Source organism: Anas platyrhynchos, chromosome 14 (assembly GCF_047663525.1).
Source record: "Anas platyrhynchos isolate ZD024472 breed Pekin duck chromosome 14, IASCAAS_PekinDuck_T2T, whole genome shotgun sequence".
Lineage (NCBI taxonomy): Eukaryota > Metazoa > Chordata > Aves > Anseriformes > Anatidae > Anas > Anas platyrhynchos.
Genome location: NC_092600.1, coordinates 4,954,033 through 4,980,194, shown reverse-complemented (window position 1 = coordinate 4,980,194; position 26,162 = coordinate 4,954,033). Strand labels below are relative to the sequence as shown.

Genomic DNA, 26,162 nt, shown 5'->3' with positions numbered 1-26,162 from the left:
CCTCTTTGCAGAGGTAACCCCAAACTTCTGGGTACAAAGGCAGAGGTATGACACGGCTCCATGGTTGCTGGGGACACCACATTTTAAGGGCTGCCTTCCCTACCGATCCAAGCAGGGCTGTTGCAGTTCGTAGGGCAGTTTGTTTCCAGAGGAAATGGCCGGCAGAACCAAGAAAACATTTTTCAGTTTCATTCTCATTTACAAGACGAACATCGTGGAGAGTTTTGGCAGTTACTGGGCCATTTATTTTGCTATTTCTAGTGCAAAATAAGTCAAATGATGACTAAAAAGACAGAGCTGTTTGCCAAGATGATACAGTTTAGTTTCCAGGAAGCAGCATTGTGTTGCTGCACCTCAGCTCCAGCAGCAGCCTCGCCCCAGCTCAGCGGGGTCTCTCCTGTGGGTGACAAGGATCTGCAGGACCAGGGCCTCGGTGCTGGTCAGAAACCAGTGGATGTGACACAAAGTGTTTTCCCCTGAAAGTCTCCAAGTGTTTCACGAACAGTGACCTTCACTGTATCTCTTTGGAGGTGGGCAAATAGCAATAGACTAATTTTACAGATGACTGCACAGCATGGAGTGTTCAAATGGCGTCCCCAAGGTCAGGGCAGATGGCGCAGGGAAGGGAGCAGGGCCCCGGCGGCTTCAGCACACCCTGAGCAGCAGCGCTCGGTGCTGTGGGATTGAAATGGATCTCAATTTCATACACGGCAAATGCCAGGCTATAAACTGGTTTGGGGAACAAATCTTTTATCTGGCTGTTTTTAAAGGAGTTTTTCAATTTAAAATTGCGCTCGGCAGAAATCGGGCTCTTGGAAATGGGAAAATAAGCTGTCCTGAATGACAGCTACGAGGGAACAGGCGAGTTAGGGGATTAATTTGTTTGATTAAATCTTTAAAGAGTTTACTCGGAGAGTGCAGACAGGCCTGCACATCAGTGCAGGAGCAGCAGTGGGCAAAGGAGTTATTTAGATAGTGGCAACGCGCTATCCTTCATTTTTCCTCAGTCTGTAATTACTAATAAATAAAATCAGAACAAACCCACAGCTAAAGCTCTGCAATTAATTGCTGTGCTACTTTTCCTCCTCTAGGACAATAAATCAGTGCAAATGACCCACGGCACCCCAGTGCCTCCTGCAGCTGCCAGCACCCCGACGCTCGGGCTCCGTGGGGACCCCATGGCTGTACATCAGCAGCGCTGTGAGCGTGCACCGAGAAGAAACCACGCTCTGTCTGGAAGGAGCTCCAACGCTTGGGCGACATAAATTGTGCCCGGATCAGGCTCTTACCAGGCTATTTAAAGATGCATGGCTCATATTTTTGCAACACCGCTGAAATAAGGACGCAGGGCAGCCACATATCAAACTCATTGGCCAGAAGTTGAAGCCTGAGCCTGAGATGAAAACATGAGTGTTGACTGTGGCCATAGCATTTAGAAGGACTTCCTAAAGCTGCTATGGCTGTTTCTGGATTTCTGTGGTAATCAGTTATTGCCTGGGGGGAAGAGGCAAAGATGTGCCTCAGGCAAAAGCCGGGTTACACATTGCCAGTTTAAGAGGAAGCCACTTATAAAAGTCTGTCTCTCTACTTTAGTCTTGTTTTAAATTGCAGGCATAAAAATCAGGGATTCTCAACAGTGCTTTCAATATTTCTGGCTTGCTTTTCACTCTTAAAGAGAAAATTCTCCAGGCCACATCACTAATTGTCCATTTTGTTTTGTGATCCCAAGCTGGAAGGCCCCAGGAGCACAGAGCTGCTGTGCTTGAACCTTGAACCTGGCCAGATTTTGGGCTGAAACCATCCCAGAGTGCTGCTGGGCTGTGACATCTGCCCAGCTGTGAGTGGCTGCTTCAGGCAAGTCCTCAAACCATCAGTCCCCAAATATCTCCTATTGCTTGATCTGCAGCAAACTTGCACCAAGGCTGGTCAGCTTTGTTGAAGGTTTGAGTATGAAAGCGGCACCTCTCTCAAACCAGGCCTCGATGGCACTTGTGGCCACAACATCATGCCCAATTCATCATGTTGGGGATTTTCTTCAATTTCTGTGGCTCGGCAGTGGAGCAAAGCACCTGCCTTGGTGCCTCGAGTTTGGTCTCCTCCATCATCCATGGAGATCAGCCTGCTGGCTCACCGGCCTTGGTCTGCCCCCAGGTGATGCCAAATTGTCACCTGTGCCACGCTTGACGTGCCAGGAGCCCCTTTCACGTCAGGACTTCAAACCACAGCAGCACCAGCAAGCAGTGCAGAGGTGCAGACACCAAGGTTTTTGATCATGTTAATGAGCTCTGTTTTCATTTGGGCTAAAACAATGAAACGTTTCCATTCATCTCAGCGATTCTGCTGAGGTCCCACCGAGGCCTGGATCGCAGGCAGCCGCTTACGCAGCTTCTGAGAAGTGGCTTCGGTGTGGCTGGCCATTTGTTGCTGCCACCTGATAATGCGAGCACATTTACTTAAATCAATAGTAATTAATTTTTTTTCCTAATTTCTTTTATGATATGCAATGCAGCGGGAGCACGGCAGCACAACGGGTAAGGCTTTTACTTTATTTAATTACAATTTTTTACTTTATTTCATGCAACAGTTCCTGCCAGCCTGCAGGCTGCAGTGCACCGGATGCTGCAGGACGAGCAGCTGAGTGAGCTGCTTATTAACACAGCTTCCTCCATGGAAAGAGAAAAAATAGTTGGCTTTTAATAAAGCAAGTGCTTTATTAAAAGATGGGTAAGGTGCTTCTAATCAGAGACAACCCCTCAGGACTGAGCTTTCCTTTCATGCTGGGGAAGCCGTGATGCTGAATCCTCCCAGCACCCCAGCCAGGTGATGCTCTCAGCTGCGGGAATCACTTTGGGGCCAATAATTCCCCAAGCCCCATTTCTTGTGAGCTGCCCAGAAGGACTGACAAGCCTGATACAGCTGGGGGATACTGCTGGAGCCCCTGTGGTGAGGAGTTGAGGACAGGTGAAGCCTCTGCTAATGACCTGGGGGGGTATAAATGAGGGGCAGACCTCAAGCTGGGGGCACCATCTCTGGGTGAGGCTGGGGTGTGGTGGTGTTGTGTGATGGGGACCAAAGTTCTGTGGCTCAATGGCAAGTTGGGAAGGGTCAGTGGTGCCCTGGTGTTGGACCCACGGAGACACCAGGTGAGAATTGTTTCTTAAATCCATGCTATTTAATGTAAGAAACTTCAGGAGAGCTTGGCATGCTTAAATACCTCACTTGAAGTGGGGAAATCTAGAGCCAGGCTTATAGACAGCTGGTGCCTTGTGTGTCTCACCGCCTGGGCTGTGGGGATGCAGCCCAAAGCAGTGGCTGTGTGGTGGGGCTGTGCCCTGTGTGTCCCTTCTTGCTGCTGGGGGAGGATGGGGCTGGGCCCTGGTGTACCCTGCACCACCTCGCAGCGCAGCAGTGCTTGCTTGAGTGCCAGGCCTGTGGATATGTCCTGCACCATGGTGGTGCCTGCAGCTACTTCTTGCCCCTGCCATGATGTCCCCAGGCAGCAGTAGCCATCCCCAATAAGCACATTTTCTTCTTGTGTCCATGAGGAGAGCTGCAGCATCCCACAGCACAAAGAGGCTGTCGGCCTTTGCTCTGAGGGGGCTGCAGCCTGGCTGGTTGCTGGGGACCCTCCCTAAACCTGAATGTCCTTAAAACACCAAGGAGCTGTGGGTTGTTTTTTTGTGGAAACATTAGGCATGGAAAAATATGGAAATGGCCAAATGCTTCCTTCAAAGGGAGAACCAGAGGCTTTCCATAGCTTTGGAAGGGTTTTGTTGCAGGTGGTGACTCCAAGCCTCTCCCTCTAGCTGAGGTTGATCGCTCCATCAATTTTTGCTCCCTCCTGCCTGATCCATGAGGCAGGGTACAGCCCATGTACCCCCAGGAGCCCCCACAGACCTGGTGTGTGCTGACCTGCTGGGCTGGGCTCCGCTGGTTTCCAGTGAGGCCAAAGCATTGCTCTGCTGTGGGCGGGGGACTGATGAATGAGGGTGTTGCTCTATAGTGCAGCAATTAATACTGGTTTTACTCCCTAACTCATGCGTTCTTCAATGCACACAGACCTGTTCTGAATCATTAACCTGACAGCCAGTGAATGGTAGCCTTTATTTTGTTGTCTGCAAAACAGTAAAAGTCCTTTCATGGAAAATGAATGGGAGATCAGGTAATGAAGGTCTGGAAGGTGTGCTGTGGTGTGCTTTTAAAGGCAAGATCCCTCTCCTGGGCACATCACCAACACCATCCTTACAGGTGCCAGGGAAAAAACAAGACCCCAAATTGCTGCCAAAATGTCCAAGCACAGATGTGGCCTTGTGGAGCAGTCATTGCCTTTCTCATGGTGAGTTTACACCTAAACATTTTTAGAAATCAAAACCTAAAGGCACTGGGTCTGTGACAATCCAATGCTATTGCCCCACTGGCGCTGGGCTATTGCTGCTGCTGGCCTTGTGGTGCTCATGCTAACCAAAGGCAGCAGAGCATCGCTGCTGTGTGCCAGGGAAAGGGCCTGGCCTGCTGGTTTTGGTCTGTGCTGCAGTGAGATGAAGCTGGGCAAGTATGCAGAGCAAGTGGGAGCAGTTGTGGAGGGGGAAAGCTCTTAGTTTGGCTTTGGTTGCTGTGAAATGGCAGATTCTTGATACAAGTGCAGTCCTCTGGCTTTTCTTATATCCAGTGAAGAACAAGTCCTCTCTAATTTGATCAGCAGTGGAGAACAGGAGCTGGATACCCAGCATGTATGAGCTCATACAGTTTTTCAAATTGAAATTGAGTATATTTCCTGCTGTTCTTGTCAAAATGATGGGACCAGGATGTGTACAGAGGAGCTCTCCTGAAGCAGGGGCAGAGGCTCCAGGTTCATGTGGTGATGCTGAGAGCAGGGTTGATCCTGCCACGTTTTTGCAGCAAGTCTCTGCAGAGCAGAAGATTTCCTGTAAAACAAATGGCCCAGAGCTGTAGTTTAATTACACTTCAGCTTTTCTTTTATTACTCCAGAAGCAGTTTGGATTCTTGTTATGTTCTGCTGTTATATGCATATGTAGGAAGCAGTCTGAGAGCCAGTTTGTGGTGTAGAAAGAAATGTCCTGGGGGGGGCAGAATGCCTCAGGGGTGAGGTGTAAGCTTTGTCTCCCTGCACAAGGGTTCCTGGATGAAGGAGCGGTTGGGGAAGTGGAGCAGTAGGTAACATCCCTGTTTCCTTCAAGAACATCACCACCATTCCACAGTTTTGGTTGTAGGGAAAACCTGTAGGATTTCTGGGTGGTGTGACCCAGACTGCTTTTTCTGCAAATAAATCCCCAGAAAAGCCTCACCACCAGAGCTGTGAGACTTCTTTTCTAAAGACAAAACAACTTGAGGAGTAAAAGGAATTTACAGTATTTTGTCCTTGTTACTCATTTTGAGTATCACCCCCCTCTGCTTCTCTCATTATTGCAGCATAAGTACTTAGTAAAGCATTAATCTTGCTTGTCAGTAATAACATGCAAATTAAACACCTGCTCTAGGAATCTGTAGTGCTTTGTTCCATTAGACAGTATTGACATGTCAGATATTTGGACTTTAATTCAGAAAAATGGTGCCATTTTCATTTATCTTACCTAATAAAGAATGAAGGTGTGCACTGATACAGGGCTGCCCACAGCAATGCAACTAAAAGTGAAAAAAAATACTTAATCTCGCCACTAAATTACATGTGACATCTCATTTAAAGATAAACAGCCTGAAGGCATATGTCCAAGTGGCATTGATGAAATTTTTAAGCGTTCCTTTGAATTCTCATTTAACCATCAATTTGATAGTGAAGGTGCTTCTCTGGCTGTGTGACGTGAAGCGTTGCTTCCATAAATATGAACCCCAAGAAGGAGCAGGAGAAAGCTATAATGGGTCATACAGAGGCATGTGTATTCTGTGCCCTCCCTGATCTGGTTCAAGCTCATTTTTTCCAATTTGATCTTTCAAAGGCATGGAAAGCAGGTCCTACCTTCCCTCCTCGCAGGGAAGCCAGCTATGCATTTGAAGTTCATCACTATTGCTCTTCTTTTTAAGCCAAAAAGTCCCATTTCATTCAGTCTTGCTTTCTACTAGTTTCCTAGGCTGTTCTTGTTTTCCTCTGGACCTGTTGTGTGATGCACAACTAGACAAAATAATTCAGCTGAGGCTCTTCCAGTGCAAAATGGTGCATCATTTTTCTAGGGTTATGTTCCTGTTTGTGCAATAGAGTGTTGATTTTCAGTGGGGTTTCGTGCTGTGATTTCACCTGTGTGGGCAAACTGGCCATCAAGAAAAACTAATTCCTTGTTTGTGTGTGAGGCAGGGGGCTCTTTTTTTTTTTTTTTTTTTTAACCTTGTACAACCTGTTCGTAGGGGCGTGCACTGTGGCAAAGCATCTTGTGATAGAAATAAGGACTTGGAGGGGGAAGGCACAAAGCACCATATTCTCCTATTCATACTTCCTTAACCGTTGCAGTGATTGCTGTAACTGGTGTCTCTGGGATGTTTTTCCATTGCTGTTCTTGGATGATAGCCTTCGACTTGCTTTCAGCTAATATCTTTTGAAGAGTGTTCCAGAGATGAGCTCTGATTAATTTTTGTCCAGCTCTCCTAAATTTGTACCAGAGATCTTGTTTGCTTGCTTGTTTTTTATTTCCCCAGAGCGTGGCTGGTAACAGCAGGAGTGAGCTCAAGCAGAGGGTGTTCTTGTGGCTGGACACCAAACACAGATGACTGGCATGCGGAGCTTCAATTCCTCTGAAAACCTCAGTCCAAAACATTCAGTGGCATAAAGAAGCCATGCCAAGAAGGCAGACAACAGGCATTATCAGACCATTCCCCTCCAAGTCTTTGATTAGTCACGCCTAATGGGATTTATTCACATGTTCTCAAGCTGCACAGTTATCCTAGCATTTGACCAAGCTTCTTCACGGCCACCTATTGCCAGCTCCAGCCAACCCCCATACATTCACTATGTGTTTCTTTGCTGCTGCTTGATAAATGTCAGGCTCAATCTATAATACAGCTCTCAGAATTTCCTGGTATGGGGTCACTTGGCATCGAGCACTTGAGATCACATACTTCTACTTGTTCGGTCCTGATTTTGATCAAGAGAAGAGCTGATGTCATTTCAGCATTCCTGAAGCTCCCCCTCCCTTTTGGCTCTTTTTTAGAGTACAAAGCAATTTGATACAGCAGGCTGTGCTTTGTTGATTCTTATTTTTGCATCTTGCAGAAATGTGGTAATACCCATAATAAACACAGGCTGGGATTGCTTGTGGAGAGCCTACAGTTGCTTTGAATAGATCCCTTCCTGCTCTTCTGACAATGTTTTAAATTTGCCTTATTAAAAATGATAAGAATTGATTCACTTCATAACATGATATATTAAAAGCTGTTTGTCTCTTTTGATTTAATAAATAGTTTGCACTCCCAAGGCTCTTCCCAGCTGAGCATGACTTCTTCACAATCCTTTCCGGTGCCTGGCCACGCAGCTTGCCTCTAGCAAAGGGTTTGTAATTCGTGTGGTACCTCGAGACGATGTGCAATTGTCAACCCAGAGCCCAGTGCTCTCTAATCGCGGCTGGCACAAGCTTCCCCCTGCTGTCTTTCACGCCGCAGGGAAGTCAGGCATTTCCATCTCTGGTGCGCTGGGTATTTTGTGATAGAGACAACAGCCTGTGAAAAGCTGGACCTCCACCAACCGAGCGGGAGCTGGGTACTTCTCAGACCAGCCTTGCTTATTTACATCACTGAAGTGTTTGGATATGATGTGGTCCTTCATTTGTTCACCCACCCATCCACAAGAAATAAGGCTCTTCCATACTGTCCAGGAGGAGACTGCCCAAGGCAGAGCTGTGAGGGGACAGGTCTGTAGGGACTCTGGCTTCTCAGTAACACTTCCTGAGCTGTGCTGCCCCATAACAAGCCATACTTAGCAAATTGTGTCAGGCTGGAGGTTTGTTGGTATGATCCTCTTGGTCTGATTGGGGTGGGCAGACATGCTTCTTGATTTAACAAGAACTATCAAGAAAAACTATCCCAGAGCTGTCTCTCCAGCAGCATGGGCTGGTGAAAGCTGTAGAGCTGCCCGTGGGAGTGGAGCTGTGCTGGGTTTCCTCTGTCCCTCTTTCTGCAGCTGCACACAAGGTGTTGCTGTGATTCACAGATGACTACTACCAATACCTGACTGGCCTTGCTGCCTTTCCCCTAGCACAGCATGGGTTATTGGGGAAGATTGGGAGGGGTAGCAGGAGGCACAGAGCACCCATAGAGCGTGTGAGGGCAGCTCCTGCCAGCCCCAGCCTGCAGATGGACCTCTGCATGGTCCCACCACGTGTATCCACTCCCCTCTAGAGAGCTTAAATCTCATAAGATACCCCAAAATCATCATTACACAATTACAATATAAGGGAGTCTTTGTGTATTTCCTGGTTTGTATAACTCTTTTGGATGGCAAGTCCAGGGCTCTACTGGCCAACATATTTTGGCATCCTTTAGCTGGGTCTTTATGGGCAATAGCTGCTGGTAAATGTGTGTGGGGGAGTTGTGATCTCAGGTCTTCCTGCTAGGGGAACGGGGTGTTAGAGAAACTCTGCTATAATGAGATGTGAGTGAAAATGGCAGCAGGGAATGGATCCTTAATTTAAATAATGAGCGCCCCTTGCTGCCTGACAGATGGTCACTTTCTGAGAAATGCAAAGTCTTTTTGGAGGGTCAGATTGCTTGTATTTACATGGAATAATGAGGGAGAGACATTGCTCCCAACACATGCTGTGTTTTTCACATTTTTCCAGGGGTATTCCCAGCTGTCTCTGAAAAGAGCAGATTTGATCCTTTGCAAGCCTTGTGTGAATCTGACCATGCGTTATTGCACGAGGAAATCAGACAGTAATGGGAGTGTCTCAGATATTCAGGCAGCTATTATAATGCCCTTTAAGCATCTTTAGTTAGAAAGAAAGCTGGATGCTGATGCCAGAAAACATCTTGGGCCTGGATGTGCCCTTACTTGTGCAGGGCTGGCGGCGGTCCAGCACCCGGTTATCTGCACGCCGCTGATGTCTTGGGGATGTAACACGTGGGAAGGAGATGGATGGCAAAGAATTCGCTAAGGGGTAGGGCACCTTCCTACGCACTTCCCCACTTGCTGCATCCAATTTCAATGTAAGAGCTAAAGATCAGGCACCCAAGCCATGCTTTAGCCAGTATTTATTCCACTAGTGCTGGTGATGGATAAAACCTTTATCAGGCTGTACAGGGGGAGCTGGTTTTAAGGGCGCACAGGGAACTCCTTGCTGTCTCATGGCATTTTAGCTGGGAGGGTGGAAGCCCTGCTGGGCATTACTGTCTGCTCAGAGGTATCCCAGCTGTCCACCCACTTCTCTGAAGCATGCTGCTGCTTGCTGCCTTTGTGCAGAGCAGAAAGCAAAGCAGCCTGTCCCAAGCCAACGGCCGGGAGACAAAGATCTGGTTCCTCATGGCTCATGCTCCCATGGTGCCTGAGACCTTGGCGGCTTCTCAGGCACTGCTACAGGCTGTCTGGTTCTGTCTCTGCTCAAGGAAGTACAACTTGAAGGAATGGCTGAAGGGGTTCTTCAGCCATCCTTAAACCCCTGTGGAGGAACAGGACAGTGGGTGGCCTTGGCATGTTTTCTTTTACTGTACATGAATCACAATTTTGGTTAATGTTGTAGCACAATAAAGCCCTAAGTCCCATTGAGCTCTTCCTGGAATGGGAAGGAACAGAAACCCTAGCCTTGAACCAAAGGAATCTCATTGACACACTGTCCCTACATGTCATCTTTCTGTCCTTTCTTGTATGTAGGTCCCTCATTCTGCATCGCTGCACCCCGCGCTAAAGAAGCGTGAAGGCACTGTTGGGAATATGCTGTGATCGCTGCAAACTTCCAGTCAAGGGAGACTTGAGCTTGCAGATACAGAAACAGCCCTGCTCTGAGCTTTCTTCAGCTGTGTAGGAAAAGTTTTGTTGCTACACTTATTTTTTATTTTATTTTTTTTTTTAACAACCCCTAGCCTCCTGATTCTGAAAGAATAAGAAAGGGGCAAAACGCTTGAAAACCCCTAAAGGTAACTACTTGCTTTGGCAGCTGAGAAATGCTCACCAAAATTCGTCTGTCTCAAATGTCCTTGCTGTGTAGCTTTTAATCTCTGGGTAGCATTGTGTTTGGAAGAAGCCAAGTCAATCAACACCCATTTTCACAGTGAATCACTACCAGTGTCAAGTTCTGGTCTGCACCTGGTGCCAGAAAAAGGCTTCTCATCTACATGGGGAGTGTGCCACGCCAGGCTGTAAAATCACTTGTTTCCCGGACATGGCCCTGAATTACATGTTCCCTGCCAAGCCTGAAAGATTAAAAACAAAGTTGTATTGTGGTAAGGTGTGTGTTTTTTTTTGTTTTTTTTTTCCCTTTTTGTTAGTACCTCCCCAAAGGTGTCTGCCTGTTATCTGCATTCCCAAGTGCTCTGAGAAACAGCAACAGGAGACTTGGGTGACCTGGTATCCCTGGCAAGGTTTCTGCTCATCCACTTCTGCTGGCCAACACTACTTGCTTTGAGCCCTGTACATATGGGAGGGAGCTTCCAGGGGCCTTAAATTACTGGACAGTGCACCTGATCTTCTGTGTGGGTCTCTGAAGGCATACAGGGGTGGTAGCTTTGCCCAAGCACGCATAAGCTGTTACAGCTTATACTTTTTTTTTTTTTTGTGAACCTGCAGTGAATCAAGGCAGGTGATGTTCACCAATGACATCCACATGGACAGGAGGTATTTGTGGGGGTGGGAAGAGAAAAGGAGAGACCACAAAGGCAAAGCGGGGCAGCTTGTAGCACTGACAGGGAGCAAGACTTATAACTGAAAACAAAACCAGAGTAATTTAAAGGTTTGAGTTCTAAATTTTATCTACAAAGCTGCTAAAAAAAAAAAAAAAGTCTTTTAGTAGGTGAGCCAGTAGGTCTGTAGTATCATGGAGAAAATGTGGGGAGTGGGAAAAAAAAAAGTATGCTACTCTGCACGCCACCATGTGTGCAGGTTGCATTTGGGATCAGGGACAATGCGTATACATACTTGGTGTCATTTAGAGGAGGTAGTGACAAGCAGGAGTGACCCACTGGAGTGTTACGGGATGCTCCCAAAGATCCTGCCCAGGTCCCTTGTGCTCTGTGTGCTTGCAGTTAAGGAAGTGCCAGGTGCTTTCATTATACTTCCAAATATAAAGGAAGCTATCTATCTGGAGGTGGAAAATCTGCATCGGAGAACCTCCTACTGAAAGCATTCGATGTTCTAAAGGATGGAGAGTAACTGGCAGGGGCCTTGGGGGAGAGGAACCTGACAGCTGTTCGGCCGCTACCAGCAGTCCAGCCATGGAGCCTCCAGTTAAACACTCCCGGAGCACGGCAATGCACAGGGGCACTCAGAGCATAAATTGATGTTTTGTCTTGAGCTTTTTGGTTGCACTAAGAATCTGCCCTGCAGCCCCTGGATTAATTAAATGCTGACAGCCTGCTAGAATGGGAGTGGAGGATTTCTCCTGCCCTTTGTATTGCAGACTGGAATATGTAGTGCCCCTAGGAAATGAGCTTGTTCCATTAGGCAAAATCAATAAGGCAGGAATCTCTGAAATTCTTCTGTTATATTATGAAGAGATCAAACTTCTGTACCTCGTAAGAGCGATCATTGCTTTTGTGTCCTGGAAGGACACTTGTGGGAGTGCTCTGGTCAAACAGGCACGTGCACTTCCCATGCAAACATTAGTTTTTCTTCCCTGTTTCTTACAGGGGCCGATTTTTCACTGCTTTGACTATAAAAACAAATTTTATTCTGCCTCTGTCTAGTCACAGGCATCAGCTGCTTTACAGAATACTTGTAGTAACTCAGGTTATCCATTCATGAGTTTGTTTGCCATAGAAGCAAATAAATAGAGGGCCATTTTCCTGTAGACAAATTTGGGCATTCTCCTCAAGCAGGATATCATGAGATTTTAATTTTCTGTGTGTGATGGCAAGAAGTCTATGCTGCAACTGAATTTTGTCGGTGATCCAAGCTTGGAGCCTTCTGCCATGGGGGCAGGGGTGGGTGAACAGCTCAAACTCCTCTGCGGTGAGTGATACCAGCACCCAAGTGCTGCCTGAGATGAAACATGTGCTTGCTGTCCCTGAGCTGCCTGAAGCGATGCATAGCCTGTGCTCAACTCCTTGTCATTAATCTTTCAATATCAGAGTACTCATTTTTGTGTGCAAGTCTTGGGCTGCTTCTCAGCTGGGTCAAAAATCAATGGGCCTGACTTATGTCACAGGGAACCATGTTTGTAAAGGCAGAAGTTTGGGCACTGACAGCTTTTGGTAGGCTCTTGGAGGCTGGCTGTGCCTTTTGCCCTCTATTATGCATCTTGTCTCCATCAGATGTACCAGACTGATGAGCTGTAAAAGCAGCAGATGCCACAAAGGTTTATTTCCTTAAGAGACAAAACAAGGGGAAAACTAGCAAGGAAATCATCAGCCTTATTAGTGTCATTTTCACAGAAGATTAGTCTCCTGCTGTCTCTATCATGCTGAAAGACCCAATCCCACAGAAGTTTTGGATATAAGTATATGGATATATATATTATATATATCTGGTGTGTAGGGCAGGGAACAGCAGTTACCTGCAGCAAGCAGGGCACGTATGGGTCATAAGGGGTGAGGCCAGGCACTGGATTGCCTTGGGGAGGAGGATGGGACAGCCTCGAGACCAAGAAATGTTTAAGAACAGCCTGGATGGAGAAAATGCTTCTTGACAAACCTTGACTGACAGGCTGAGGGAGGGGTTAGGCTGCTTCTCCTGGTCCTTCCCAGGGTTGTTTGCCACTGGGGCTGAAGGTCCTGCGTGCTTCAGGACTGCTGTGCACCAATGTACTCCTTTCTCACAGGTTTCCAGAACTAACATTCCCCTTACCATTCCTGGAAAAATGGCTTTTGGGGAACGTATCTTGTTTTGAGGGTCAGAGGTTAACGCTGTTCTCCAGCATCCATAGCAACCTGCCCTAAAACTCCCTGCTTGGAAATCTTTTAATCTTTCTTAGATGCCTTTTGAATGTTTTCCAGTAATGTTCAGATCTTTCCCGTTCACAACTACTAAATATACACTCTGTTTGGACTGCAGACCCTGGTCTATTTTTAAATTTATTTCCAACATATTTAAATCTTTCTGCCCTTGATAGAACAGTTTGATCTGTACTTAAACCCCAGGCCCTGCTGCTCCCTCTCCATTGCCCAATCTCAGCACCACCGAAGGGGGCTTATTCTGGTGAACTTCTGTGTGGGCAAGGACTCTGTCAGCTTCTGTCCGGCTAGAGGCAGACTTACAGATGGAAAAAGTGGACAGGAAAGAAAGGAAACTAGTTGTCCCTATAAAAAAAAAAAAAAAAAAAAAAGAGCAATGAAACACCTCTGGAGTTTTCATCATGTTTGTAAAGAGTTAACTGGGTTTTGGGGCAGAAAATACTGTAATAGAGCAGTGAATTCCTGCCTGTGGAGCATTTTTTTATTCCTCTGGGTTGAAATGGTCAATGGCTTACGTGTGTAAGGCAGAAAACAAGTGACTGCTTGCTTCCTCCTGTGCTAATATTTAGCAGAGCTTTATTTATTTGATTAGGTGCAAGGAATATGTGCTCATTGTTTACATTACTTGAATGGCAATGGCAAAAAAGAAATCTGTTTGTGTTTTTTTAATCTTTGCTATTCTTGTCTCTGGGGTGTTTTTCTGGACCTGGTGAAGATTTAAAGGAGGGGCTGAGAGAATATTCTCCGGTGTGTGGGCAGCAAGGGACTTATTCCGCTAGCGAGCGGTGACTTGATTAAGCTTACGCATCTCCACTCGACCTTCATATGGAAATTTGCCCTTTAAATAATGTTTCTAAGTCTCCAGGGTCAAATCTGAGCTTCTGTGATGCAAACCACTGCTAATGAAACCACTGCATCCTGGGCTGGCAGCATCCTGCTGGAAGTGGGGCTGAGCCTAAAGTGACACTGGGATGTCCCAGCCCTTCCCGGGACCCACTGCAGCCCTGGGAAGGGGGCTGAAATCCAGTGGTGACCAGGCTTTGAGTGTGGGCTGGAGTGCCACAAAGCTCTTTTCTCTTGGGGACAGTCACAGTCCTGTTTTTTTCACTCGTGCTAACTAGCCTTGGCCATGGCAGTTGCTGGGCTCTGCTTGCTTAGTTTTCTTCTATCCATGGGCTGTGCCCTCAATAGCAACAGAGATAAACCCACTCTCCTGACAATACTGGTGCTTTAGAAACAAGGGGAGAGAAACCCAGACCCTGTCTCTTTTGTTTCTGCCATAATATCCGTAGCACACTGGGGTTGGATGGTGCAGCAGAACCGCTGCCTGGTGTTTCCAGCAGGAAGGCAGGTGAAAGGGTTAAAGGCAGAGCTGGTGCTTGTTCCTCCATGGCATTATCTGTGTGATTGCTTTTCATATCTTGTTTACTGTGGTTAGCAGAGCAGCTATAATATAGAGTGCTAGATGCAATAAATCTTGTCGCTGCAAACAGTGCACTTCTCATCAGAGCTCAGGGAACTGCAAGGTAAGCATTTGAAGGCAATCTATAGATTTAATTATACAGAAAGTCTAACCCACGTAGATCTTACAGGAAGCTATAACCATGAAGATTGTTGTGTTCAGTTTTATTTGTATTATGTATATTATCCCATTTTAGTTGTTCTGAGGATGCAGACAACAGCACTACAAGTGCGGTGCCTGCTGTGGTTGTGTATCAGTATGGAAAAGCCAAAGCTGCCGGTGATTTAAGGGATGGGTTTTTTCCCTTTCTACCTGACAGCTACATCTGTAAATTCACTCCTGCATTTTAAAAGCCTGTGATGCTAATTGTAGCCCAAGAAATCCCATCAGGTAAAGGAAACCATCTTAGATTTTATATACTTATTGAATAAGAGGCCTGTGGCCACAAAGCAAAGCCCTGTGCATCAAAGCGACAGGTCCCAGCTGCTCCGATCCCCAACCTGCTGTGCTCAGGAGCTCGGTGCCCAGCACCGGGCTGGCCCTGACACATCTCCTGGGTATCTCCTGCCCTGGGCAGGAGTGTGGGGCCATTTGCTGTGTTAGTGAAAAACACCTGCACAGATCCTGGATGTCTGGGGTTATAGAAGCTATAGCAACTTTTATTTGTTGCTGACTTGTAAAATCCCCAGTTTGGGATGTGCTCATGTGCCAGTTCTGGCAGACTGGTAGCCCATGGTATGGGGTTCTGGGGAGACACGATTGGTGATTTTAGGGCTTTAGCTCTTTTTCCTTTAAGCTTCCTATCAGCTTTTTACAGCAGCAGTTTGCTCTCAAACAGCCCAAGTGCCAGCTTTTTGCACTTCTCCCTCGGAGGGTGAACATCACTGTGCTGTGGGGTTTTCAACACAACACAAACCTCATTGAGGGGGCGCCTGGGGGGCTTTCACTGATGTTGGCTTCCTCAGGAGACACCGCTTCAACAAACTTGAGGCTTTAAACAAGATTTTTGGGGTTGAGGGCCTTGCTTTGGGCAAAAAGGCCTGGTTCATTGATGGCTTCCTAAGCTGAGGTCTGAGGTGGGCTGGAGGCCTCAAACTCTGTTACCCAGGAACAGGAATAGGATGGTTAGAAACAGAGGGATTGGGCATTGATGATTAGCAGTGAGACCAAGCTGGGTTCAAACACTCAGCTCTGTATCTGTGGTGGCTGTGCAAACACCACGGTGTGGCCCATGGAGGGCCTGGTGTGGCCTTCCCAGCTCAGCTGCCCCAGTCACAGGGGAATTTTCCAGGTGTCACCGAAGCTTCGCCCAGACACGGGTGGTTGCTGCTGCTGGGGGCCCTCCTACGCAGGGTGAGTCAGGAGGAGGTTGCCCAAGGAGCCCTCAGGGGAACGTGGTGCTCAGGAACGGGTTTGGCCAGGAAGGAGATGGGTGGGAACAGCCTGGGTGGGAAGGGGCAGAGCAGGCGATGGGTCTGCCCCAAATTCCCCGTGTCTGTCCTGCTTGAATGATAAGAGTTGTGCTCTAGATCAAAACTAAAAAGTGCATTTTTGTCTTATATTAAAGTGGGGATTGAAATGTAACCTAAAATCACCAACGGCTGAGCATCCACAACAAAATAAAAAGCACACTTAATTAGCACAAACCCACTCATTTCCACCCATAAGCAGCAGATGCTGAGGCCTCACTCCTGCCTCAGTGGCAGCGGCCTTGCTCTCTGTAAGACACCCTTGCGAAATCTTAGTACTGGGCCTAGCAGTAACTTGGATCCTGCATAATTAAGATGCTGAACAGGGCAAATTAAAAATAAATTTCTGACAACTGTGCCAGTGATTAAACTTAGAATATTTATTTCAAGCTCTGCTGACTGGTAACAGTGCCCGGGGAGGGGGTCTCTTCTCGGGGGGCAGAGTGGGTGCTGTGGCACAGCACGACTTGGTTTGTGATGTGTGGGAGCAGTGGTGACGTCCTGCCCCATCGCAGTGTGGGTGAGGAGACACCTTGGTGGGAATTTTGGCAACCCAGATGTCCGCTTTCCTCACTCTGCTTTAAAAAAAAATATTTTTTTTTTTCAAAAAACCATTAATATGCATTTGAGTAGCAGCATGATCCCAGGAACTAGCTCTGCTCATGCACATGGTAAGAGCCAAGATGCATAATTTCCTTGTGTTGACTGGGGAAATCCTGACCCTTGTTGCTCTTAATGAGAAGTTCTTAAAAGCCAATTTTGTGCTGATGGCAAACCTGTGATAAGGGCTGGTGCCAGCAGCTGTGCACACAAGCACAGGTTGTGTACTCTTTAATAGAACACATCCCTGTGATCCCTAATAAAAGCCCTCATTTCTGACACCCCTAGATCCCCTTCATGCCCACCTTGAAACTTTGCACCTTCTGATGCTGAGCTCCCCTAATTCTCTTTCTGGGGGGCAGAGGTTCCCATTGTGGCTCAGGATTTGGCCCTTGGGGACTGGTGCTGTCCCCACGCGCTCTGAGTGTTGGGTTGGTGACAAATGGGTGTGATTGTGGCACGTGTCTGGGTTACGGCACGCAGAGCTGGCTTGTAAATGAAGCGTTTTGTTAATGCCAGAGGAAATGGATAGATATTAATTGTTCTTCAGTGGTTTGTCGTTTTTCATGGAGGTTATTGATGAAATAACAGTAATGCCAGGGAAAACAGGGGAAGGGAAACAGGTTGGGAACAACCTGAAGAAAAAGGGAACCCCCTGTACCAGCTGGAGGCGGAGCTGGGCTGTGTTTTATGCTGAAGCATTTCCAGTAATTTGCCAAAATCCAAATGTTTCATGAATTCCTCTTGGCTTCACCAAGCTGCTCATATAAAAATTTCTTCTAAAAGTCAAAACACTATTTTAACGCTTCCAGAATGAGCCACTTTGATTTTCCCCCATAAATCTGCCGTCTTAAGTTCGTTTCATTATAAAAACCCCAAATTTGGGGTCTGTGTGCGTGCAGCTTTGGATGCAGCTTGAATAAAAAATGTTGGTACTTTGGATCTGTGCTGAATCCAATCTAACATCGTGGTGATCATCCTAGGCCAGCTCTGGGGAGGGGACTCTTAATTTCCTGGATAGGCATACATTTATTAATTCCTACAATTTAGCAGGGAGAATTGCCAGTAAAGTGGCAATGCTCTTTTATAGCAGTGGCACTCCGCATGCTATTTGCAGTTCAGAGGAGCAATGAGCAGGTACGCATTCAGTGATTTGTGCGTGGAAAATTTTCATGCAGCAGAAGGAACAAAATCATTCACATTGGATTCTTTTGCCCTTTGCAGATAGATGTGCATGGCCATGTAGAGAGTTATGGCTTCTTTAAAGATGCGGATACACACCAGCCTTTGGTCTGGGTAAGTCAAGGGGAGAACAGAGTGCACTTGAGTTGCTTTTGCTGTGAATTTATAGAAAGCTTTGACCTTAAAGGGAATAGCATAGCTTTGCTCTGTCTGTTTGCACTCTGTGTTGCTCAGTGATGTTGCCTAGCTCTCAGCATGCTGTTTCATTCCTACATGAATTTCTAATAATCCTGCCTCTGTGCTTCAGTCTCTTCCCCGTCTTTCTCTTCTCTCCAGCCTCCACGTTCCTGGCAGTGGGTCAGGCTGTGCAAGCACTGATAGACAAAACAACCCCATGTTCTCGCTGTCTTTAAACATGGGGGGCAATTTTTCTTGGTGGAAGGGCTTTCCCACTCTGATCTAAGTAGCATTTAAATTTTGCACCTGTGAAATCCCCCTCTGAGAACAGGGCCAGGAAAAGCTTTCCCTAACTAAACCCAACAGCAAGCAGTCATTTAAATGCATCTTTTTACTGCTTCCCCTCCCTTCACCTGATGTATGCAGTAGTTTGGCTGACACATGGGTGCTGCTCACACGGGCTGGCCTCTTAACCTGGTTTCCTGCCTGCAGTTCCAGCAGCGACAGCCACATTGCTCAGGCCATGGCCGTAGCCACATCCCCATGTAGGAACCCAGGATTTGGCCTGAACCCAGCCTGGGTGACCTGTGCGATGGGTGCTTTCCTCCACGTATTGGCTGTGGGTGTCACCAGAAATTCAGTGTGGCATTATTGTGAGAAACCAAACAAATACTGGGATTACTCAGAAATATGCATAGGATTTTCTAGAGTTACACTTTTTTTTTTAGATTATAAGGAAATGTGGGAAAACCTAGGGAAAATCTAGTTTGTTTGATGTTCTGGTATGGGGAAACTATTTTTCAAGCTGTCCTTGGGCAGAGTCACTTGGCATGTGTTGCACAGGGCCATAAAGCAAGCTGGGCATCCCCAGGGTGGCTTTCATACCGCAGAGCAGCTGGGGTTGAGTAGATGCCTTAATATTTCTGCAAACCCTTCAGAAAAGCAATTCTGACCAATTGCTCCCAATCTCGACCACTCAGAGCAGGACCAGGAGTGCCTTGGGAAGGGACACCTCTGTGCAGCCTCTGCGCAGGTTGCTCTGCGCTGGCACATTTGGAACTTCAAAGGCAGGAGCTGAGAGGTTTCTGAGAGCCTCGGCTTTGTTATTCATCTTCCTCGGTGCTCATAAATTATCAACAAACAATCTCAGCTATCAAGTCGGTGAGGAGGACCGGGTAATTATGTTTGTGGTTCAAAATGAGGGTTGTCAATTTTAATTAGGGAAAGCTGAGGGCACAGGGAATTTTTAATGTTACCACCTGAACTCTCCAGTGCTGCACAGAAAATAATTGTAAATGAAAAATTAATCAGGGATCGGTAAGCATTGCAAGGGGCATTTCTTTCCCCCATGTTTTATTATTATTTTCTCTCTTTGAAGCAAAGGGGGATCTAGCTATACAATTGCCAACAGGTTTGCTTTTAGGAAGAAAAGCTCACAGGCACGTACCAAAGGGGAGCAAGGCACTTTGTGCTCCTGCCTCCTGAAGTGGTGGAGGATACCAGAGCTCATCCCGGGGATGGGGCTGCTCCCTGTGCAGCTAACAGCCGGGAGCATCGATGCCATCATACCTGCTGCTGCTAAAAGCGAGGAGCTTCATCCTTTAATGTCACCGGCAGCCGGAGGGGCTGTCTGTGTGACTGCAGCTTCTGAGGAGCTGGCAAATGTCAGCCCATCACAGGGAGCGGGGGTTAAGTTTTAATCAGCGGGCCAGCATCCTCTCCTAATTTATTTTCCTTCATTTAGACAGGATTTGCTGGATGGCATGCGATCCTGTGAATATTTATAATGAGAAATTTTTCTTGCTGCTCCTGTGATTAACTAATTTGGTGCTTCCCAAGGACACGCACAGTGAAGGTCAAAGCTGAAAAGGTCCCATCCTGTCCTGGCACTTTCCTTCGGGCATTGTTAGAGCAGTACCAGGCATGACTTCAGCTCATCTGTGTGCTCGCTAGGATGGGCTTTTCCTCAGCTAGGCGACACCTCCTTGTTCCGAGTGTGCTTAGTATCGCCAGAGCCTCATCCAAAATAATCTCAGGACAGCAAAAAGGCATTTTAGTGGGCTTAGGTCAGGCCCAGAGTGAGTCAACTGCAGCAAATGAACTCCCATTTGCTAATGCAGTCCTATAATAGTGCACGCAGGCACTTGGCAATTGTAGTTAAGTCATAAAAAATAATGAAAAAAATGCAGTTATTTTTTAATACTGTATACTTCAATTATGGTAAGAATATACTCAATCTCTGATTAGAAATACCTTGAGTGGCTTGGCTGATGCTGGTGGGGAAGATATAATTTACAGCAGGTGACATGTAGCCAGCTGGTTTCACAGCCTGCCTTACAGCCCAGCGATGCAAAAACAAAATAAACCTGGACCAGATGCTGAGTGAAAGTCCTGCAGTTGCCTTTTTGGTGGTATGTTGAGTAGTCCTCAATCAGAAACTCAAAGGACCCTATATAGGGCCCCTGACCCTATAAAGCCAAAGGGTTTGTCCATGCACACCACCTGCAAAACCTCATTGGGTGGATTTCCAGGTGACTCCCACAATTATTTGAGGAAATACAGGGGCTTTGTGTTCCCAGACTCTGTAGTGCACAGGCACGGTGGTGGGATGTCCCTTCCACAGCCCTAAAAAGCAGGAAAGTGTTTGTGGTGTGTGGGCACAGCTCAGGCAGGGCAACTAAACCTCACTGATGCATCATCCAAAATCAGACCCTGGAGCTCCCTGCTTCCTTCTAGAAATTTCAGCTTCTCTTTTTGCTCCTGGTTTGCAGCCATGCTGATGAATGTGGATATTCACAGCGAGGCAATCTGCAGCCAGGCTCAGTAGATGCTGCATTTTCCCGTGCCAGCTGTCTGACACTGCAGGGTTTGGAGAAAAGCCTGCACGTGTGAAGCGCGCTCCTGGGAGCCTCCACGTCTGCAGCTGTTCCTGCAAACTGCAGCTGGGTGTGCTTCAAGCTTTGCTGGGATTTGGGGATAGGAGGTGCAAGTCTGGCACCAAAACCACTCGGGCTGGAGGTTTAGAGATGGAAGAACCGTGTTGTAGATTAATCTTGGCCACGCTTAACACCTGTAGCCAGAGGCTGTGGGGCAGGTTTGTCCCAAACAGCAATTCTTGTGGTATAAATGGCAACTGGGTGAGGCTCCCCCTGCAGTATGAGGGGGTCACCGGGGCTCCCATGTGCTGGGCTGGACTGTTGCTGCCCCATCCCCTCCCGACAGCTGTGCCAAGCACAGCCCAAAAAACATGTTAAACCACACGGAAATTCCCTGTTTTCATCAGTCCTCAAGCCAGAGGTGACAGAACCAAGAGAGGCTTCATCAGCTGGATTTTAGAAATGGTAATGAGCCTGCCTTGCTTATGCATACTCAGAAATGCCTGGTGTTCCTCCTGAAGAGGGCTGCTCAGCCGGCAGAGTCCTCCCTGCAGAGAGCATCGCCCGACAGCGACAGCTCTGCTACACCAGGCGAAGGATCTGACCCCAGCTCCCGCAGCCCTGTGGCATTTATTGTTGGAGTCTATCACAGCAGTGTGGCAGGGTGTCCCTCCCCAGAGCAGCCTCTACGTGCACGGGTGCTGAGCTGGTCACAAGCCGTGTCCGGCTGTGAGCATCCAGCAGGGAACCACGCCAAGCAGCCCTGCTGCCTGGGTGCTGCCCTTCAAGGGCTTTTGGTCCTCGTTACGAAGCTGTTCCCAAAGATGAGCGTAAAGAACCGCAAGCGCCTTCCCCCTGTCTGTTTGCATTTGTGGGATCTGACCTACTTTTTGTTGTTTGTACATAAGGCACAACAGCATCCCTTGTATTTTTGGCTTGCCGAGCCGCTGCAGGAACGCTCGGTGCCTGGAAGCCTCCGCCAGCTCCAGCAGTGAGCACCGGTGCCTTGCACTGCAATATTCACCTTAGAAAATCTGCCCTCAAGGCAAGGAGGGTGGCTTTGGGGGAGGCTGATGCCACTGCACATGTGGTGACCTTCCAGTCCTCCACAAGCACCCCATGACCACACATTTCTGTGCCCCAATCTCTGGGGATGCATCAGCCTCTGAGGGGTGTGCAGTAATGAAGCCATTTCTACACTACGGACTGCAAAGGACACAGCTGGGAGCCCCCACGTGCTTTGCAGACACCCTTTGCTTTCCCTCTGCCCGTCCACTGGCTGAGGAGCAGCCAAGGAAAAGATATTCAGGATGCGGTGAGGACTTGGGAAGTATTGAGCTCAAACAGCAGGGAAACATTAATATATGCTCTTTCCCCTTGAAAATATTTCTTCAAAAGACACTGCAGCTATCTGGGATGTTCCTACACAACAGCAAGTCATAAATGATGGCTTTCTTCGAGCAGCACAGACTGGAAGCTCAGTTAAATACATCAAATTAACTGTCAAAATAATCTTCCAGGACTTGATGAGCCCAAAGATTAAACAGCATGTTATTTCTTCTCCGTGCTTTTTTATCTTAGCAAAAGGGATTTACAGTAGATTCCAAAATCCATATTTTAAATGAATTGCAAATAGTTTCTTGTAGATATGGCCCATATGAAAAGGATTATTACCCAAAACAACGCCTTTGTCAGGGGGAATGTAGGTTAAAGAGAAATGGGAATGTAAACAAACGTACAGGCTTTGCAGTGAATTCTGCAGGGGGTTTGTTTATTTATTCTTTTCATTCTCCGAGCCTGGCTTCCTATGCAATTAAAGGGTCCAGCTCTTCCTTGCAAAACATACGATCATTTCTTTTTTTTTTTTTTTTCCGTGCCATCAGTAAATATTTGGGCTGAAACTGTTTAAACATAAGCTTTCAATAATCTTTGTTTTGCTTTTTCCTGTTCTCTGGCTGAGCCCTGGTTTGGATTTCCATAGGCTAAAAATACATGATTTTGTTTGAAGAGCTTAGATGATCTTGTTCATTTTGCTGTTTATCTATTACCAGGAGCATCTAATCCTTCTTTGATTGATGTTCAGCGTCATGTAGTTAAACAGCAATCCAGGATACGTAGCAGGGAGTTATTATTCTTCACCAGGCTCTTCAGATACCTAAGCCCGCTGCCGACATCGTGCATCCACCACATATTAAATTGTATTGCCCTGACAAAGCCTGCTGTCATAGGTCAGGAGCAAAAATGTTAACAGATAGATGCAAAAGGGTGATAGAGGACAGAAATGGCAGAGGATATTAGGAGGCATAGGCCAAAGAAAGAGATTGGTAGCAGTCAATCCTGATTTTCAAGATAACAGTGTGACTCCCAGGCACCGCTCCCCGCATTATTCATGTTTGAACACCAAAGGGGAAGAACTGTGCATGTCCAATGCCTGGGTTCAGCCTCAGCTGTGATATTTATCCACGCAGTTATTTGGTGCTCTGAATTGCAGCTGCCCTTCTAAGAAGCTTTGTAGTGATTTTAGTGACCCACTGGTGATTTCTTCAGTTTATTTGAAGACCTGTAGGGTGAAGAAGCAGGAGAGGAAAGGAAAGCCGAAGCTTCCAAATGATTTCCCCATCTACTGGGCTTCTGGATGCTCATGTCAAAGCTAGAAAGCCATGTTAATTACAGGCATCTAGAAAGAGCCATAATCATCTGTCATTCATGGTGACAGGATGACATCTCCTGTTTGCATGGTTCAGCATTGCCATTCGCAATCTCAAGAGCTCAGGCTGCAATGATAACTATTTCTGACAACCCTTGGAGATGAGTTTGACGTTTTTGATGTACGTGTGTGCAAGGGAGGTCATATGGCATGCAGGTATGTGTTAGAGCCTTCCACAGATGAAGAGCAAACAGGTATTTTGTGCTGAGCAACCCTGGGGTTGGAAAAAGGAGGAAATCAGAATGAAAAAAGAAAGCACCAAAGGCAGAGAACCCCATGTACCATCCATACAGCTTGTGTTGCTGGCTGACCATTACGTCCTGCATCACTTTAAGCTCAATGCTGTACAGGTCTAAAAAAATCTTGCTTATTAGGGCCTTGAACTGTGTAAATCAGAGTGGGGGGCAGGGGGAGCAGGAATGCCAGACCCAAGTAACAGGTCCAGCAAGAGGAATTTGGGAGCGAAGTGAACCCAGGCGCAGACTGACATCTCTGTGCAAAGCAGAGCATCAGGATGTCAGATCGGTTTTAGCTGCGCGTTGGGTTTTCCCTGTCAGATATCAATCTTTTGGAGAGCTGGCATCTCTCTTCTCTTCCTTGGCTCTGGCTGTGCTATGTACCTGCAGAAGGTGGGTCCGCTGGCTCCTGCTCCCCTCAGAGCTGTGTGGGCATTGGGATGCCCAGCCTGTGTCTCTGCCCACCCCGCACGTTGTGTGCCCTCCTCACCTGCATGCTGTGGTTGCCAAGCCCTGCGTTAGGCTGCGGGTAGGTCACAAGCTGGGGTTGGTCACACAGCTCAAGCGGTGAGGAATGCAGAATCCTTCATCGCTTGTGATTAATAATGTGTCACGAGAGGTGAGAGTCGTTTGTCTGCGGAATTTGTTAACAGCGTGTAATATTAATAATAACAGAAATGAATAAAGGAGAAAACAAACAACAAAAAAATCCCCGTCCAACCCCAAATCCAAGATAAATAATGTAAGGAGTGTCTCCTGTGATCATCTCGCTGCAGATTAGATCAATAGCAACATCTGAACGCAGCCACAAGAGTGGCTCTGAGCCCAGAGCTCTGCAGCACCGGTATTCACGGCCCTTATCATGGTTTATTACATAAATGTTTTCCCTGCACATCGCAAGGTTCCCTGGCTGGCTAAGATACAACACTGCTGAAATAAATATTTTGTTAATTTTTTTTCTTGCTAGGGGAGAGATCAAGTAGTAACTCTGCCACTGGGAAAGAATATGCAAAAATGGTTCTTTAAAAGGTCACGCTTATATTAGAAACTGAGAATACAGATAGAAAAGGAAATGTACGCTCGTTCTGCCCTTTGGGTGGATGTGAGACACAGCAAAGTTTGGTGAGTAGAAGTGCTTTTTATACTTATGGAATAATGTTTGCAGTCTGGGCTCTTGGAGGAAGTTGGCAAGAATCTCTTGCCGTGGGATTTCTAACTAATATGAGGAATTTCTTTGTTTGCTGTGTTTATTTTTCTTCCTCAACTGAACCAGTCTTGTAGCGTTTATTGTGTAATTCATTATTTATACCACAGCATTCAGCTGCCCTCATCGGATCAGCTCCCTCTGTGCAAACACACAGTGGGAAAGTCCCTTCCCCAAAGAGCTTTAGCCATCGGTGTTAATGAGAAGACAAAGGTGCCTGCTGCTCTCCCGCGCTTTGTTCTCGCTCACAATAACAGGCAGCTTGTTTTCCACCATGTCTCGGGAGACGATGGGATTTTACCTCCCACGGGCTTTTGCCGAGAGCCAGCACCTGGACGGGACGGGGCAGGTTTGGGCCTTCTTTGCCCATTCTGGGAACGGATGGAGGTTTGCGTCACGCTCCTTTCCTGTGAAGACATTGAAGTCTTAGCACATTGCTGTTTTCTTTAAAAAAATAAATATTTCAGCTATGGGAAGTTGTCATCCGGGTGCCTGTGAGTTAGGCAACGAGAGCGGCCTCGTTGCTCCTGACAGGAATGCCGCAGGAGGCAAGGCCGGGGCAGCATCCTCCAAGCAGGCTGCCTCCACGTGGAGGGCTCAAAATGATTTTAGCTTCTGTCTTTTTCTACTTTACAGCTTGGTATTCCCTATTGAGGAAGATATGAAGAAGTTTTCCCACATTCTTGGTTATTAGACAAGGGGAGCACAATATGCAATGGTGGTTAAAATGGTTTACGATCTAGAGTACTCCAAAGGATAAACAACGCAGAGGAGGAGAGGACCGCTGGAGCATGATCTTTTGGCAGCACATGAAAGCCCAGAAATGATCTTGGAAATGTATTGATTCAGGGATTAGCATGAAAGGCATCCAGCTAGGATGCTCTGTTCTGTTTTGGGTGGCATCACCGGAGACCTTGAGGAAGGTCAGTCAATCGCGTTGACTCTTGGTCATTCCAGCTGGAAGTTGTGTAAGAAGCAAAGACTTCGTGGAGGACCAGATGCTGCATCCATGCTTATTGTTCCAGGGTAAATAAAAGAAGAAAATCCTTTTCATTTGTTTGAGCAGCTGCTGATCTCCTGTGAATTTTCTACTCCATCATTTTCAAACAGAAATTGGCTAAGTAACTGTACATATTTCTAATTTAAATTAAAGTGTAATTTAAATACACGCTTCTATTGCCATTGTTATGAAATGTTATGAGCCACAC

At 47.0% G+C, this 26,162-nt stretch overlaps 1 long non-coding RNA gene across 1 annotated transcript; it reads left to right on the top strand.

Annotated features, from left to right (window-relative positions):
* Positions 1-3,024: 3,024 nt before the first annotated feature.
* LOC106019040 (uncharacterized) lies at positions 3,025-26,122 on the top strand. Its single transcript, XR_003500550.3, has 3 exons — positions 3,025-3,143; positions 17,797-17,868; positions 25,591-26,122. It is a non-coding gene; the product is annotated as an uncharacterized lncRNA (long non-coding RNA).
* The last annotated feature ends 40 nt before the right edge of the window (positions 26,123-26,162 follow it).